General features: G+C 41.9%; 1 protein-coding gene across 2 annotated transcripts in view; it reads right to left on the minus strand.

Annotated features, from left to right (window-relative positions):
• The window catches only part of PCYT1B (phosphate cytidylyltransferase 1B, choline), a 114,925-nt gene that overhangs the window by 71,903 nt on the left and 25,869 nt on the right, over positions 1 to 17,153 (minus strand). The gene's annotated exons all lie outside the window — the stretch shown is intronic.

Below are 17,153 nucleotides of genomic sequence, written 5' to 3' on the forward strand. Positions count from 1 at the left end.
AGGAGGGATCTTACAATAGATATTATCTTAAAATCAGTGTTGGCCATTTTTTCACATTGTAACACCATTGAAATGGAAGTGCAACTTACCATGAATAGCCTCTTAGACTCATTAAATGCATAGATGCTATTAACCATAGAAAACAATCTTTACCAAGATATAAAAATTCCACATTCTAAATAATTTTTTCTTAGATAATTGAATTTAAGTTTATAGTGAACATCAATAACAATGTTATATCATATTCATATTCCACCTCCTTCCCCAAAGAACTTGAGGTGATTTTAAAAATAAAATTTGAAAGTTTAAAATAATAGTTGCAAGATCTGGGGTGAGGAGGAGAAATATGTTTTTTGATGTTTTTTGTTTGTTTGTTTGTTTTGTTTTGAGACAGAGTCTCCCTCTGTCGCCCAGGCTGGAGTGCAGTGGCACGATCTCAGCTCACTGCAACCTCCATCCCCCGGGTTCACGCCATTCTCCTGCCTCAGCCTCCCGAGTAGCTGGGACCACAGGTGCCCACCACCACGCCCGGCTAATTTTTTGTATTTTTGCTAGAGATGGGGTTTCACCGTGTCAGCCAGGATGGTCTCGATCTCCTGACCTCGTGATCCGCCCGCCTTGGCCTCCCAAAGTGCTGGGATTACAGGCGTGAGCCACCACGCCCAGTCAAAATATGTTTGTTTTCTAAAGGTCAGGGGTGAAATGAGCCCAAAGAAATGCATATCACAGTCCTCTATATTTCAAAAAGGTAAGACTACAAAAATGGCTTTAAGCTCCCAGCAGTCACAGCAAAGAGGAAAACAAAGTTAATGTTGTCCTTAAACACAAAGCAAAATAGCTATTGAGGAAAAAGCACAGCATTTTCCTGATGCTGAGTTCTGAGAGAAATTCCTCCCGTGGTGCCACCTTAAAGGGTATGATGGGTGATACTGTAGTAACATCGGTACTGACACACTCAACAACAGCCCCCTAGTACAGAAAGTCCTGTTTTTGTTTGTTTGCTTGTTTGTTTTTGAGACGGAGTCTTGCATTGTTGCCCAGGCTGGAGTGCAGTGGCGCGATCTCAGCTCACTGCAAGCTCTGCCTCCTGGGTTCACGCCATTCTCCTGCCTCAGCCTCCCGAGTAGCTGGGATTACAGGTGCCCGCCACCATGCCCGGCCAATTTTTTGTACTTTTAGTAGAGACGGGGTTTCACCATGTTGGCCAGGATGGTCTTGATCTCCTGACCTCGTGATCCGCCTGCCTCGGCCTCCCAAAGTGCTGGGATTACAGGCGTGAGCCACCGCGCCTAGCCAGAAAGTCCTGTTTTTTTATGTTTGTCTCCATAGTGCCTTCCACGTAAGGCAGAACCCCAGCACCAAAAAGCGGTTCAGAAAAGCATTTTCTTCAACGGGCCAAACGAACGTGCACCCTGAAAATACAGTTTTTTTCTCCCTGATGGTTGGATCCAATGGTAAGATTTAGAATGCCTAAACCAATGTTTTCTAATGTGGGATGGGCAAGACAATCCATTAGACAGCAACACTTGTGTTTATACCTCAGATCCTTGAATAATGTCATTTTGTTCAATGACCTTTCATTATAACGTGGATGAGAAAAAAAAAATATTTTGGTTCCAGGTCAGGGCTACTGTCCGTGAAGCATTTTCGCATTCTCCCCATATCTGTGTGGGTTTTCTCTGGGTACTCTGGTTTCCTCCCACATCCCAAAGATGTACACAGCAGGTTAATTAGTGTCTTTAAATTGTCCCAATGTGGGCTGGGCGCAGTGGCTCACGCCTGTAATTCCAGCACTTTGGGAGGCCAAGGCGGGCGGATCACCTGAGGTCAGGAGTTTGAGGCCAGCCTGGCCAACATGGTGAAACCCTGTCTCTACTAAAATACAAAAATTAGCTGGGCACGGTGGCGCATGCCTGTAATCCCAGCTACTCGGGAGGGGGAGGTTGCAGTGAGCCGGGATTGCACCACTGCACTCCAGCCTGGGTGACAGAGCAAGACTGTCTCAAAAAAAAAAAAAATTGTCCCAGTGTTATGAATGTGTTGTGTGTGTGAGTGTGCCCTGCGATGGGATGGTGTCCTGTTCAGGTCTGGTTCCCACCAGGTGCCCTGAGGTGCCAGGATAGGTCCCAGTCACCTATTACCCTGAACTGGAATAAGCTGGTAAATAATTATCTTGTTTTTATTAGTCTTTCTTAAATGTATACATAGCTCACATGTATTTCAATGTTGAATGATACTAGCAGTGTTTTGGTCTTTATTTAGAAGTGTGGTGGTGTTGAAGTGGCTTCTTTCTCAGTATAGTTATTGATTTGTGGTGACATGCCTGAATCAGCCAAGTCTGTTCCTGCTCCAAAGAAGGGTGCCAAGAAGGTGGTGTGACCAAGAGCCAGAAGGATGGCAAGAATCACAAGCATAGCCACAAGGAAAGCTACTCTATCTACATTTACAAGGTACTGAAGCAGGTCCATCTCAACTCTGGCATCTCATCGAAGGCCATGGGCATCATGAACTCATTTGTCAATATCTTCAAGTGCATCATTCCTGATGCATTACAAGTACTCGACGATCACCTCCAGGGAGATCCATACAGCTTGTGCCTGCTGCCTAGGGAGATGGCCAATCACACTGTGTCTGACAACACCAAGGCCCTCACCAAGTACACCAGCTCCAAGTGAACAACTTCTACTTTCAAAAAGCAAAGGCTCTTTTCAGAGCCACTTAAGCCAGGTATAGAAAGACAAATACTGCATGTTCTCACTCATAAGTGGGAGCTAAACAAGTTGATCATATGGAGGTAGAGAGTGGAATGATAGATACCACTATCACTGAGATAGTGGCTGGGAAGTGTGTGTGGGTGAGCGGGGCTAGGGATGAAGAGAGGTTGGTTACTGGGTACAAACATACAGTTAGATAGAAGGAATAAATTCTAATGTTTGATAGCAGAGTAGGATGATTATAGTTAACAACAATGTATTATATATTTCAAAATAGCTTGAAAAGTGGCCGGGCATGGTGGCTCACGCCTGTAATCCCAGCACTTTGGGAGGCCAAGGTGGGTGGATCACCTGAGGTCAGGAGTTCGAGACCAGCCTGACCAACATGGTGAAACCGGGTCTCTACTAAAAATACAAAAATGAGCTGGGCGTGGTGGCACATGCCTGTAATCCCAGCTACTCAGGAGGCTGAGGCAAGAGAATCACTTGAACCTGGGAGGCGGAGGTTGCACTGAGCCAAGATCATACCACTGCACTCCAGCCTGGGCAACAGGGCAAGACTGTGTCTCAAAAAAAAAAAAAAAAAAAAAAAAAAAGCTAGAAAACAAGATTTGAAATGTTCTCAATACATAGAAATGATAAATACTCAAGGTGATGGACACCCTAAATACCCTGGCTTGATCATTACACATTCTATGCATGTAACAAAATTTCACATGTACCCCATTAAGTATATACAAATATAATGTAATCAGGCCGGGCGCGGTGGCTCACACCTGTAATCCCAGCACTTTGGGAGGCCGAGGAGGGCAGGCCACTTGAGGTCAGGAGTTCTACACCAGCCTGGCCAACATGGTGAACACCGTCTCTACTAAAAAATACAAAAATTAGCCGGGCGTCGTTACATGCGCCTGTAATCCCAGCTACTCCGGAGGCTGAGGTGAGAGAATCACTTGAACCTAGGAGATGGAGGTTGCAGTGAGCCGAGATCACACCATTGCACTCCAGCCTGGGCAACAGAGCGAGACTCCGTCTCAGTATATATATCAATAAAAAATTTTAAAAAGAAGTTTGGTGATGTTTTTGTGGCCAGAAATATGCCATACGAACTTAACTCTTGTTTACATAAATTAGCCTATGTTAAAACTGGTTTCATTCTACATCATTTTGCTTAAAGTTACAGTTCCCAAGAACCTCTTGATAATGTTATGTGAGGACTTACTGTATTTATTTTTCATGTCAAAAAATAAGAAAAAAAAGCTTTACAAAAACCAAGAAAAATATCTATTTTTGTTTGCTTGTTTTGAGACAGGATCTCACTCTGTCACCCAAGTTGAAGTGCGGTGGCACCATCACCACTCACTGCGCCCTCCAACTCCTAAGTACAAGCGATCCTCTTGCGTCGGCCTCCTAGGACTACAGGCACATACCACCATGCTCATCTAATTAAAAAAAAAAAAATTTGTAGAGATAGTGTCTTACTATGTTGCCCAGGATGGTCTGGAACTCCTAGGCTCAAGCGATCTTTCCACCTCAGTGTCCCGAAGTGTTGGAATTACAGGCATGAGCCATGACGCCTGGCCTTCTAATTCTGATATATGGGTTTACACTGGTGCCCCATTTCTGTCCACATCAAATACATGAGGTATCCTAAAGGGAATGTGAAAGTTGGGTGGCCTGCATCGCCTGACATTTTTTCATTTGCTTTCAGCTTATTGCAATATACTGCAGTTCACCTGAGCCTAGATAAAGGTATTCGTGGATTATATTATCTAGTTTTAACTAAACCAATGCACATAAATCAGCAGGTGGCTTAAAACATTTCCTGCAGGTCGTGCGCGGTGGCTCACGCCTGTAATCCCAGCACTTTGAGAGGCTGAGGCAGGCGGATCATGAGGTCAGGAGTTCAAGACCAGCCTGACCAACATGGTGAAACCCCGTCTCTACTAAAAATACAAAAATTAGCCAGGCATGATGGTGCATGCCTGTAGTCCCAGCTACTTGGGAGGCTGAGGCAAGAGAATCGCTTGTACCTGGGAGGCAGAGGTTGTACTGAGCCAAGATCACGCCACTGCACTCCAGGCTGGGGACAGAGTGAGACTCCATCTCAAAAACAAACAAACAACAACAACAACAACAAAAACATTTCCTGCAATGAAATAGGAAAGCAAAGATAATGCAAACACAAGTGAACAACAAGAAAATGGCAGAGCTGACCCTTCTACTCCCTGTATAAGTTCTGCAGCCACCACATTATCAGGTACCAACCACGACAACCCAATCTGATCTGACAAGAAGATAGCTGAATTGAAAATTATCTCACAGAAGACCATTAGAAATATCTGCTACCAATAACATTAAATATCACCTTGAGATATTAGCTAATGATGGTATGAAGTTATTGTAATTAACATATTTTAAAATGAAGCATCCAGAACATGAAGATAAACCTCTATGATTTTTCCATGTTTAATGTTTCAATGTTGTGAGTCATGTGATACTCAATCCAGCATGTCACAAAATACTGTTACATGTAACGATAAATGTTTAGAAGCCTTTTTGGGTTTCCATAACTCAATAGAGAAAAAACAAAAGTCTCATACCATTGCAAAATCATCTATTCTTCATGCTACAGTAAAACTAGCTGCTCTAATGTGTAGAAAAAAAAACTGATGTCAAACTAAAATGCATTCCTTTGTCAGCAAATATATTTAGAAGACATATAGAAAACATTGTTGAAGATTGAAAGAAACAAGCATTAGAACAAATTATGCAGTGTGGGAGGTTTGCAATATACTTGGATAGAAGTACAGATATTTCTAACATGTCTCAGCTTGAGGTATTTGCTAGATTCTATTTCAATAATAAAACCTCTTTTTTTCTGAGTCACTAAAGGAAAGATGTTCCAAAGATGATATTTTCTGCAAAGTGGATGATTTCTTTAACAGAAACCATATTTTACAAGAAAACTGTGTAACTACCAGTAAGGTGATTGCTTTACTCTTGGACCTCTGATCTCCCACCTATTTGAGAAGTACTCTCTGTCTTCTTTTCCTGACTCTTTGTCTATTGGATCTCTAAATGTTGTCACTCAGGGTTCCATCCTGGAAGACTGTGGGGTAAACTAGATTAATTTAACCAGATTTCCTGTAGCAATAGGCAGATAAAGGGAGGATTCTAAAAGCTTTAATTACAGCTCTTCTATTTTTCCCCTTCCCAAACCCTGATGCAAAGGCTCTGGGTCAGCTATTTTCTAGAATTCACCCTGTAGCAGGGTTATTCTGAGGTACTCTTGCTACCTAACCAATGCCATCCATTTCCTCAGCCCACAACCTGTCTGACTGTGAGGCCAGGCATAGTACACAATTGGGGGCCATGGATTTTAATTCACAGATTACCTGACTAGGGCTGGACTGGTCCTAGACATAAGGTGTTTCGTTCAAGTGCTCACTAGACTCTCTTTGGGGCTGGATATACTGGCCCCTGGAAGGGCTGAGCACTTTGAAGCTCTGTTAGCAGCCAAGAGCTATAATTGTAAGTAGGATGTGATGCCATTCCTTAGAGTTTATTAGATCACCAGAATTATTTGGAAATGGGAAATACAATGTAGAGTGTTCCCTTTCTTCATTATTGTGAATAATAATATCTTTAAACTTTGTACTAAAGAATAATAGACATATAGAGAAGTACACATATCAGCCAGGCACAGTGGCTCATGCCTCTAATCCCAGCACTTTGGGAGGCCGAGGCAGGTGGATCACCTGAGGTCAGGAGTTCAAGACCAGGCTGGCCAACATGGTGAAACCTGGTCTCTACTAAAAATACAAAAATTAGCTGGGTATGGTGGCACATGCCTGTAATCCCAGCTACTCAAGAGGCTGAGGCAGAAGAACCGCTTGTAACTGGGAGGCGGAGGTTGCAGTGAGCCAAGATTGCATGATTGCACTCCAGCCTGGGTGAGAGTGAGACTCTGTCTCAAAGAAAAGAAAAGTACACATATCCTAAGTGCAGCTCAATGGACTTTCACAAGCTAAGTACACACAGCCACACATCACGTAACCTAACACTTCCAGCGTCCATCCCATGCTCCTGCCACTACACCGATTTCTAACATGAAAGATGAGCTTTGCCTATTTTATTTTATATTTTATAGAAATGAAATCATGTGGTGCATATTATTTTGTATCTGGCTTCTTTCATTCAATGTTACATTTGTGAGATTCATCCATATTCCTGCAGGTGGTTGTAGATTCTTCAATCTCACTGCTACCCAGCATTAAATTGTGTGAGTGTACTACAATTTTTTTAATCCATTCTGCTTCTGCTGGGCATTTGGGTAGTTTCCAGTTTGGGGTTATTGTGAATAACACTGCTAAGAACATCCTAATACTAGTTTTTTTGGTGGCCATGTGTACAAATTTCTTAGGAATGCAACTGCTGGGTCAAAATATTTACATTGAATTTCTAGTTTTACTACAAAGAACACAGATATCTGCTTTATTTCTACTCCTGTTCCCAAACACAGCAGATATGACTGGGAGGGCTAAATAAAGCATCTCTAAAAGTGCATCTAGGCACATCTTGCTTCCGAATCACCTGGGAGCTTGAGCAGGCAATTCTCTGCTCACTGAAGTTTGAGAACTATGTGTCATGGAAATAGGGGCTTTAGAAGTCAGACAAACCTAATTTCAACTCCCAGCTTAATCAGTTAATATTTGATCTTTGGGGCCGGGCACAGTGGCTCACGCCTGTAATCCTAGCACTTTGGGAGGCCGAGACGGGAGGGTCACTTGAGGTCAGGACTTCAAGACCATCCTGGCCAACATGGTGAAACCCCATCTCTACTAAAAAAAAAAATATCTATCTATCTATCTATATATATAGATATATATAGATATATATATATCTATATATATATCTATATCTATCTATCTATATAGATATATATAGATATATATATATCTATATATATATCTATATCTATCTATCTATCTATCTATCTATCTATCTATCTATCTATAAAAATTAACTGAGCGTGGTGGCATGCACCTGTAATCCCAGCTACTGGGGAGGCTGAGGCAGAAGAATCACTTGAACCTGGGAGGCGGAGGTTGCAGTGAGCTGAGATCATGCCACTGCACCCAGCCTGGGTGACAGAGCAAGACTTCATCTCAAAAATATACATATATATCTTTTTGGATCTTTGGGAAATTACTTGATTATTTATTTCCTTACTTATAACATGAGGAATAGTAATGCTTATTTCATGGGTCTGCATCCTGATTAAATGAGATAATACATATAGAGCATTCAACACAGTGCCCAATACAGTGTGCACTGTGAATGGTTGTTCAATTCCCCGACTTGCCCATGGAGAAAAAGGAGTGAGACCACTAGCCTTGCATCCCATATAGAACAATTACCTTATAACTAAACAATTTGGAGGTACAATAGAATTTATTATTATGTGACTGTGCCTACAGTCAATATTAGGCACACTAGAGATGAAACACAGAAGCCTGCATGTACCAGGAATGGGCTTTCAACATCATTTGGTTGGCAATAGGCTGTACACATCATTCATGATGTTTCTATTAACCTATTACCGTTGTTGTTATTTTTCTTAAATGACAGTTTAAATAACCCTCAGCATCCTGATGTCAGGTTCAGCATGCATGAATTATCAAGTAGAAAACAAAAACACCAAGTCAAAGATTTTGGCGGGAGGGAGGAGATTATATGAAAATGAATTCTGCTCAATAGGCTAGCCCCGTGTGGCCCTGCACACTATTACACAGGCGCACACTACCAGGGCTCACTGCTTTATTTTCTAATCACTGTGTTTTCAAGTCTGCCTTCAAGATTGTTGAGTGCTAAACTGTCTCTTTATCCCCAAGCAAGGTCAGCTTCCCAGCCTCCCATACAACCCAGTTCATGCTGGGATAAAGAGGAAGGTAGTAATGTTAAAACAATAATGCTATGGTCTGAGGCCAGCAACGGGTAATCAGATCCTAGCAAGGTAGAGGCTGTTACCTGGGAGATTATTGGAAGAAAATAGGCCCAGCTTGCAATGACTTAGTTTGTTTCTACCTTCCTTGCTTTTTTTTCCTTTTCATTCTTCCCCCTGGTGATCCGATGGGATAATTATTTTCCTGCATTTATTTCCCTAACGGTCACTGAGAAGCTTTGTGTGGGGCACCAGCTAAAGATGTAAGAGTTTTGGGACTACAGCCTGACCCATTGCTGGACTTTAACCCCAAGTAGCAAGCTTAGATGGACAACATTGATTAAGAAAGGCCTCTATAGTTCAAGCCCATACTGCCATGCCTCAAAGAAGGCCCAATGTTTCAAACTTCTGTAGTATGAAATAGATAAATTAGGAGGCTACTGTTCACATTAAGAAGAGATTCAACACAGGTTTCTCGAAACAATGAATAGAACATTCCATATATGATTTGGAATACATTCAACCTGTCTGAGAAAGCATCTGAAGAATAAAACAGAAGACAGCAGAAGTGGTTTGTACAACATCAATGTAAAACTTCAAAGTGCTTGTGAACATTTGTTATTCATATTTAGCCAGTGTGTCTTACCATAAGATCATGCAACCTGTTTTTACCCCAAATGGATAAAACCAACAGGGGGTGAGGAATGGGGTAGCCCAGACTTTTGATAGGAGCATGAGCTCAAACAGAACATACTGCAGTAGACCAAGTTCCAAGGCAATGAAAGCTAGAATCACACTCTAAGGATCTATCCAATCCATTGTTGGGGACAGAATGGAATCCAGAGAGGAAAGTGATTTGCTTAAGTGCACGCAATAATTCAATGGCAAAACTGACACTGGAACAAGACTATGGACTCCAGCAAGTCCAGACCAAGCTTTAGCATATTTGTCTTGACAGCCCCCTGTCCTTTCACCGTGGGCTAGTTCAGCTCTCCCTGGCCAGATCTAGACTTGGCTTGATGGGCATTGGTGTGGAGTCCCAGAGGCCACAACGAAGCAGATCCATTTGCTCTCATCACTGCATCTCATCAGGAACCATCTCAGCCTTTCCACTTCTCCCTACCCACAGCCTGGAGGCCTCAGGAGAGGACATATCCTGGGGCTGGACTCAACTACCCAGGATATACCAGAATTATAGTTCCGTACTAGCCAGAAATAAGCCACCATGATTTTGCTTCCACCTTCACAGATGAAAAACAGGCTATCAGATAGAGAGGCCTTCAACTTTCAGTACCCTTCCTCTTATAACTTGTTCTTACCCAAACCATCCTTGCCAGCTTCCTCGCCACTACAGTGGGAGAGGTGTCTTTTTTTATCCCTGAAGCCAATCCTTCCACTTGTGCACTGGAGCCCAACCTGTCCAGCCTAAGAGACATTCCCTTCATCAGTTGTCCCCATCACCATCGCCCTTTCCCTCTCCCACTGGCTCTTTCCCATTTATATTTAGGCACAAGTTGCTATCATCTTAAAAGAATGAGCCAACCAAAAGATCTGACATCTTGGATGGATGAAAGGAATGAGAAATAAAAGGAAAAAAAGATGAAGGGAGGGAAGATGAAAGGAACGAAAGAAGGAAGGGGAAAAGCTAGTCTCTAGTAACCCTAAGCCCTGATTTGTCCACCTCTGGGTACTGTACATTCTATCTGCTTCCTCTCTCAGTCAAGCTTCCACTTCCCTACCACCTATAGGCTCCTCAATCTACTGCCATCCAGCCTCCGCTCCCACCACTTCACTGAAACATCACCATTGACCTCTTCTTTCTAAATCCAAAGGAAACTTTTCCTCCTTAACTCATTTGATCTCTCTACTGCATTTGATTCTATTGGACATTCCCTCCATGAAACTTACCCTGCCCTTGGTCCCTTGATCTCCCAGTTATTTGAGAAATACTTCTCTGTCTTCTTTTCATGATCCTTCTTCTACTGGCCCTTTAAGTAGTCTTTCTTAGGGTTCCAACCTGGGAAGATTCTGGGATAAAGTAGATTAGCTTAACCAGATTTCATGTAGAGACAGATGAATAGAAGGAGGATTCTAATAGCTTTAACTACAGCTCCTCTATTTTCCCCCTCTAAGAACCTGATAGGATGGCTCAGGGTCAGTTACTTTCTAGAATTAGCCCTGTAGTGGGATTATCCTGAGGCACTCTTCCTAGGTAACCATCTCCATCCACTTCCTTCTCAGTCCAGAAACTATCTTAATTTCACTCTCATCCATTTCACTGCCTCAATTTCACTTCCATCTCCTCCATGCTATCTCCCAGATCTATATCTCCAGCTCAGAACTCTCTCCTGAGTTCCCCAACCAAACATGAACTAGACACCTCCAAGTGGAAGTCCCCATGGCACCTCAGACATAACTCTCACAAACTCTACTTCCCTGGCACACCCATCTCAGTGATGGCACTCACTAGTTGGAGCCAGAAAACAAACTGTGCCTTCCTTGATCTTTTTGTTTTTTTGAGATGGAGTCTCGCTCTGTCACTCAGGCTGGAGTGCAGTGGGATGATCTCGGCTCACTGCAACCTCCGCCTCCCGGGTTCAAGCGATTCTCCTGCCTCAGCCTCCCAAGTAGCTGGGATTACAGGAACACACTACCATACCCGGCTAATTTTTGTATTTTTAGTAGAGATGGGTTTTCACCAGGTTGGCCAGGCTGGTCTTGAACTCCTGACCTCAAGTGGTCCACCTGCCTCACCTCCCAAAGTGCTGGGATCACAGGCATAAGCCACTGCGCCTGGCCCCTTGATCTTTCATTGAATCTGCCCCATGCTCAGACTTAGTTATCAAATCTTGGGGCATTTATCTCCTTAGTGTTTCCCATATCCATCTAGTTCTCTCCTTTCCCACTGTCCTTCTATAATTTCAAACTTATTAACTCTCATCTAGATTACTGCAACAGTCTCTTAACTGAAATAGAATAAGATAGGATAGCATAGAAAGTATAAGAGTGCAAAACATGAAGTAAGGAAAAATGATGTTTGGTTTTAGTTATGACTACATATATGTATACGTGAACTGTGCAACATGAAAAGTATTTATCATTGTAGGTCCTCAGAACTGATCCTAACAGGGCTGGACAAGTGTCTAAGCTCCCTGTAAAGCCACATGTAGTCACTGAGCACTTGAAATTAGCTAGTCCGAATTGAGATGTGTTGCAAGCACAATATACACATTGGATTTCAGACTTAGTATGAAGAAAATAATATAAGATCTCATTAATAATTTTTATATTGCATGCTGACATAATATTTTGGATACAAAATTAATTTCACCTTTTTTAACTTTTAAAACTGTGGCCACTTGAAAATTTTCAATTACACATGTGGCTCATGCTGTATTTCTACTGGGCAGAGCTGTTCTAGAGTTCTAGGCCAGTATGTGACCCACAATGGGGGCTTAAGATCCACTCAAAAATAGATTGATCCTTTCCATATCCCAAAATATGTATTGGGGTGAGCAAGTAAAACCTTTTCTTCAAATGCAGGGACTTTTCTTAACTTGGGGATTGGGTTAACAGAGTCCTCCCTGCTGGGAAGTACTTCCCCTCAATGGATAAATAATAGCTTTTAAGAAAGTCTAATATGTTAAAGTCAAACTTACAAAAAAGCTCTCTTAAGGGATTTCAGCATCCTGGCATGCTTCCACAAACCAAACTACTACCTTCTATTAAACGGAAATGCCCCTTTAGGGGCAAGGGGTTTGGATTCACTTCTTTTATTTATCTCCACAGCACCTGGTGCATTGCTGTGTCTGGAAGTTGTTAACCACCTGGCTGACTGTGGATCCCATGGGTAAGGGGATGGTAGGGGTTGGTAAGGATTGGTAAGAGACTCAGTTTTCTCTCAGTTATCTTCCAAAACTCTGCATTGCTAAATACTTTAAATCTTCCTCACTGCCTGATTGAGGACATATACATGCACTCTTTTGATTTCTATATGCTAAATCATCAAAATAAAACACAGAAACTACCTATCATATTTGATTTAGGTTTATTTCTTCCATAAGGGTTTAGCATTAGGCAAATTGGGTTGGAGGGGTAGTGAGAGAACAAACCTAAAAGAATGGAAGAAACTAATTGATTGATTCCATGCTAAATACACCTGACTAGTATCAATTTGCAAGACATGGATGTTGCATTTGGATAGAGACCAGCAGGAAGATACCTAATAATAACCTTAGGCAGAATTCCAGTTGACCACAGTAAATACCCAAGGAAGCTCACATTTGTTTATTTTCGCCAATATTGCGCATTAAGAGTGTTTCACTTTTAAAATGTATGCTGTTCTGGGTGGCTAAGTAGATGGCAATATTAGCAAAGGAAGCCATTGATGTCTCTGGAAATCTGGTCATCTTTTTGAATACTAGCAGATGAGCATGCTACCTCCAAACTGACATAATGCACCTTCTGCAAGACAGCAGTCTCTTGGCACTGCTCCACTTTGAAGTAAAACCCGAAATGAACTCCTCCTGCTAATGTGGCATATTGAACCAACCCTTTTTTATTTCCAAGGCCTTCTCAGTTGATCCATAGTATATCCATCTTCATGGAAGTGACTATTGCAGTCTAGAATTACAATTCCTTCTGACAACAGAATGCACCCCTAGAAGAACTTGTCCAAGGTCATTAACCAAATTCTCAAGCAGACAACTTTCAGGGTGGCTGGGCCTTGTTAGAAAGGGCTTCTGGGACACCTGCTGAGCCCAGAGGATCTTTCTAGGTATAATCTGAGGGCTGGGAAGATATGAGGACACAGTCCTTGCTCAGAGGAGTCCTTGTATCTCAGGAGTTAGGTTTCCAAGAAGGGCTATTACATCATATCACCCAAGGCCACTCAGTTTCTCATCTTGACAGTCAAGCTGATGAGTCACCTTGCATCATGTTTAATCAGGAAAATAGTAAAGAACTGAAAACAAGTCAAGAATCAAGAGTAAACATTGTAACAATGTAAAGAGTTCTCAGAAGCATCTCAAATCAGAGCACCATGGTAAAATGGTAAGAGTAGTAAGATTACATTCCTAAAATATAGGCTCTATCATAAAACCTAGGTAATGCTTTTGTTATTTCTTTTCTAATTTCTTTATCAGAGTTACTGCATTCTATTTAATCGTCTCCTTTCTTACATTTTCCTCTAATGAAGAATAAGGCAGGTAGAGAAACTACAAGTTTTCCTGGCAGAAGAACTTCCCCTTGAAATATAATTCAATCATATCTGCAATATTATTATCAATTTGTTACTTACAGGGATCTAAAATATAGACTGCTTTAAAGTCTATTTATTCACTCACGTATGCCAGCTCCCCACTTCATTTCAGCAACTAGGAGAAGGAGCCTGCCCTCTGAAGGAGAATCCAAGTGTGGAGCTTCAATCCTAAAAAGGCCCCCTGCAAATATTTCATACACTTTCCATAGTTAGTTAAGCAACTCAGTAGCCACACTCTGTTGATGGCTGTGGTGTCAGTGACCCACATACAATTTGGAGCTATATGCCTGGGTGCTGGGAGAAATGCAGAATTTATACAATTTGAAATATGAAGACACTAGCAAAGCTACAAGATCAACAGAAACTACTAAAAACCAGAGAAAGAAATGTTAATTTCATGTTTTCACTTGCTGCTCACTCTCTTCATCAACAAACTTTTTTATTAAGTAGTTAGCATGTGCCTTAGTTATTAAAGTAAGATCATTAGCAAAGGAAAGTTAGGCTATAAAGTATAAATCTAAATTTAGAATATAACCCTACAGTGATCAAAGTTAGCTAATAAGAGAGAAGGCAATTTGAAAATTTTAGTAGTGTTTTATAAATTGGTTGCAAGCCCCTGTTTAAACAGAGTCAAATTTCAGTAGCCCATGACAATGATGAACAATGTGGAAAATTTTGTATCATAAGTAAATCAAAGCAGGTGCTTCAACAGTTCAACTTATGTACATCTGTATCATACCTATGCATGTGCATGATACACACACACACACACACACACACACACACACACACACACACACGAAACCAGAACTACCAAAAAGATGGGAAGGGAATGTATCTCACTTATGAGTATGTTATAGAAGAAAGATCTTCCACTTTTCCGGTGTAGAGCTCTGGGTTCAAATCCCAGCTCTGCCCCCTTCAAAGCAGTGTGACCCTTGGGCAAGTCACTTACCCTCTCTGAACCTCAGTTTCCTTATTTCTACAATGGGTGGGAGGTGAGGGTGTAGAGCACATTGCCAGCTTTGCGTGGTTCTTGTGAGTTACCACCCGGAATAAGCTGTCACTAGTGAAAGTGGAAAGTAACTTGGCCAGGTGCAGTGGGTCACACCTGTAATCCCAATACTTTGGAGGCCAAGGTGGGCGGATCACCTGAGGGCAGGAGTTCGAGACCAGCCTGGCCAACATGGCAAAACCCCGTCTCTACCAAAAATACAAAAAAATATTAGCCAGGCATGGTGCTGCCCACCTGTAATCCCAGCTACTCAGGAGGCTGAGGCAGGAGAATCGCTTGAACCTGGGAGGTGGAGGTTGTGGTGAGCCAAGATCAGGCCACTGCCCTCTAGCCTGGAGGACATAGTGAGACTCCATCTTAAAAAAACAAGAAAGTAACTTGAACTTTCTTCTTTCCCTTAATTTTCTCTGCCCATCTCCCTCAGGCAGAAGCAATCAGGAAGCAGAATAGCTAAGAGGTAAAAATGGAAGGAAAAATAGTAGGCAAAAGAGACTGAAATGATGCACAAACTGGAGCTGGATGCCGCCTTTCTCTCCTCTGCCCTTTACCTCTGTCAGGAAGGTATGTGATGCAAATTTGAAGATTGTGGTTACTTTAAAAAATATATTTTTGGGTAAGCATGGGCACAAATATATATACATATGTGTGTATATATGTATATATGTGTGTATATACATATATATATACACACACATATATATATTGGTCCAGTGCTGTGGCACAAGCCTGTAATCCCAGCTACTTGGGAGGCTGAGGCAGGAGGATCACTTGAGTCCAGGAGTTCAAGTTTGAGGCCAGCCTGGAAAACAGAGTGAGTCTCTCTCTCTATTTATGTGTATATATGTATATGTGCATATGATAATCTTGTAATATGCTTTTAGTGGTCATTTTCCTTTATGCTAAACCATAAGTTGTTTAGTGACTCAAAGGAATCCCTTAGTAACAAACTTATTGGGATGGTTTGTATTTCATGAGAACATAGACACTGCACTGTGTATGTCATTCAGTAAGTGGCTAAAGTGCTAGGGCACAGTTACTATTAAACTGCCCTAAGAGAAAACATTTTTAAAAATAGAAGCATAGGGAAAAAAAGCCCACAGGGCTCTAATATAACTTCCTCTGTATTTGTGCTTTTTAGGAAGTTGTTCTAAGCCTCCTTTGAACCCTTATTAACTCTTATTAAGAAATAACAGTTTTATGATGGGTTGGCCTTCTCATCGGCGAGCCCTAATTTTGCAGGTTCACAGAAAATGCTACATCACAAAATCCTTTTTTAAAAAACTCTTCCCAGGGTCAAACTCCACAGCCAATCAAAATATTCCACCTTTTAACTTGAGGGAAATCGCTAAAGGAAAGGATAGCTTTAACTAGTGTGTCTTTTGGATTGGGGGACTCAAAGAGAGGTCTCCCCAAGTTCCACAAGACTTCGGACCACAGAAAACCCACCACCCATGCGTGTTTTTGATTCCTTGAGGACACATGCTGAGGTGGTTGGGAACGAAGTTTCACATCTACCTAAAAGATCATAACCAGGGATAGAGAGACGACCAAATTTGGGAGAGCAGTTACGGTGCAGTTACGGAGGCGGAAGGACGCTCTCAGTACCCCGTTTCCACACTTTCATTCTTAAAGGCATGCAACCCCTTTCTAAATAAATGTAGCTCCCCAGGTTTCCACTACCTGAAGAGAAACCCTCACAGCACACTCTGGAAATGTTTTACAATTCGTTTTAAATGCGTATTATTTCTAACTAAATCATTGAGGGATTCCTATGTATTTATTTATTTATTTTGAACATTTTCAAACGGATGGGGAAGTTTTGCTTCCATGTTTCCATTTTTTCCCCCCAAATTGGCATCAGGCACCAAAATCAGTTGAGGAACGAAGCATTCCTTAGCTAGAATTTAAAACTTAACAAGGGACTCTTCCCGAGCTTGGTAAAGAGAATACCATTTTAAAATTGCACTGTAGGATTTTTTTTACCTTCAGACAAGAACACACCTAAAAGGAAAAAGGCCCTCCCCTCCTCCCGAAGCACAAAAACACAGCATATCCCAAGCAGCCCGTTTCCTACCCAGCCAATACAATAACGCTTTGTAAACTGAGAGCAGCGCCCGGTATAGAAGCTAAGTATAAACAGCTGAGAAGGATTAGGCGGTAGCGCTCTTCTCATTTACATGAAAATCCTCTAAGCATCGTTTTCCTCGCTGGCTGCGG

Source organism: Pan paniscus, chromosome X, assembly GCF_029289425.2.
Source record: "Pan paniscus chromosome X, NHGRI_mPanPan1-v2.0_pri, whole genome shotgun sequence".
In the NCBI taxonomy this organism is placed as follows: domain Eukaryota; kingdom Metazoa; phylum Chordata; class Mammalia; order Primates; family Hominidae; genus Pan; species Pan paniscus.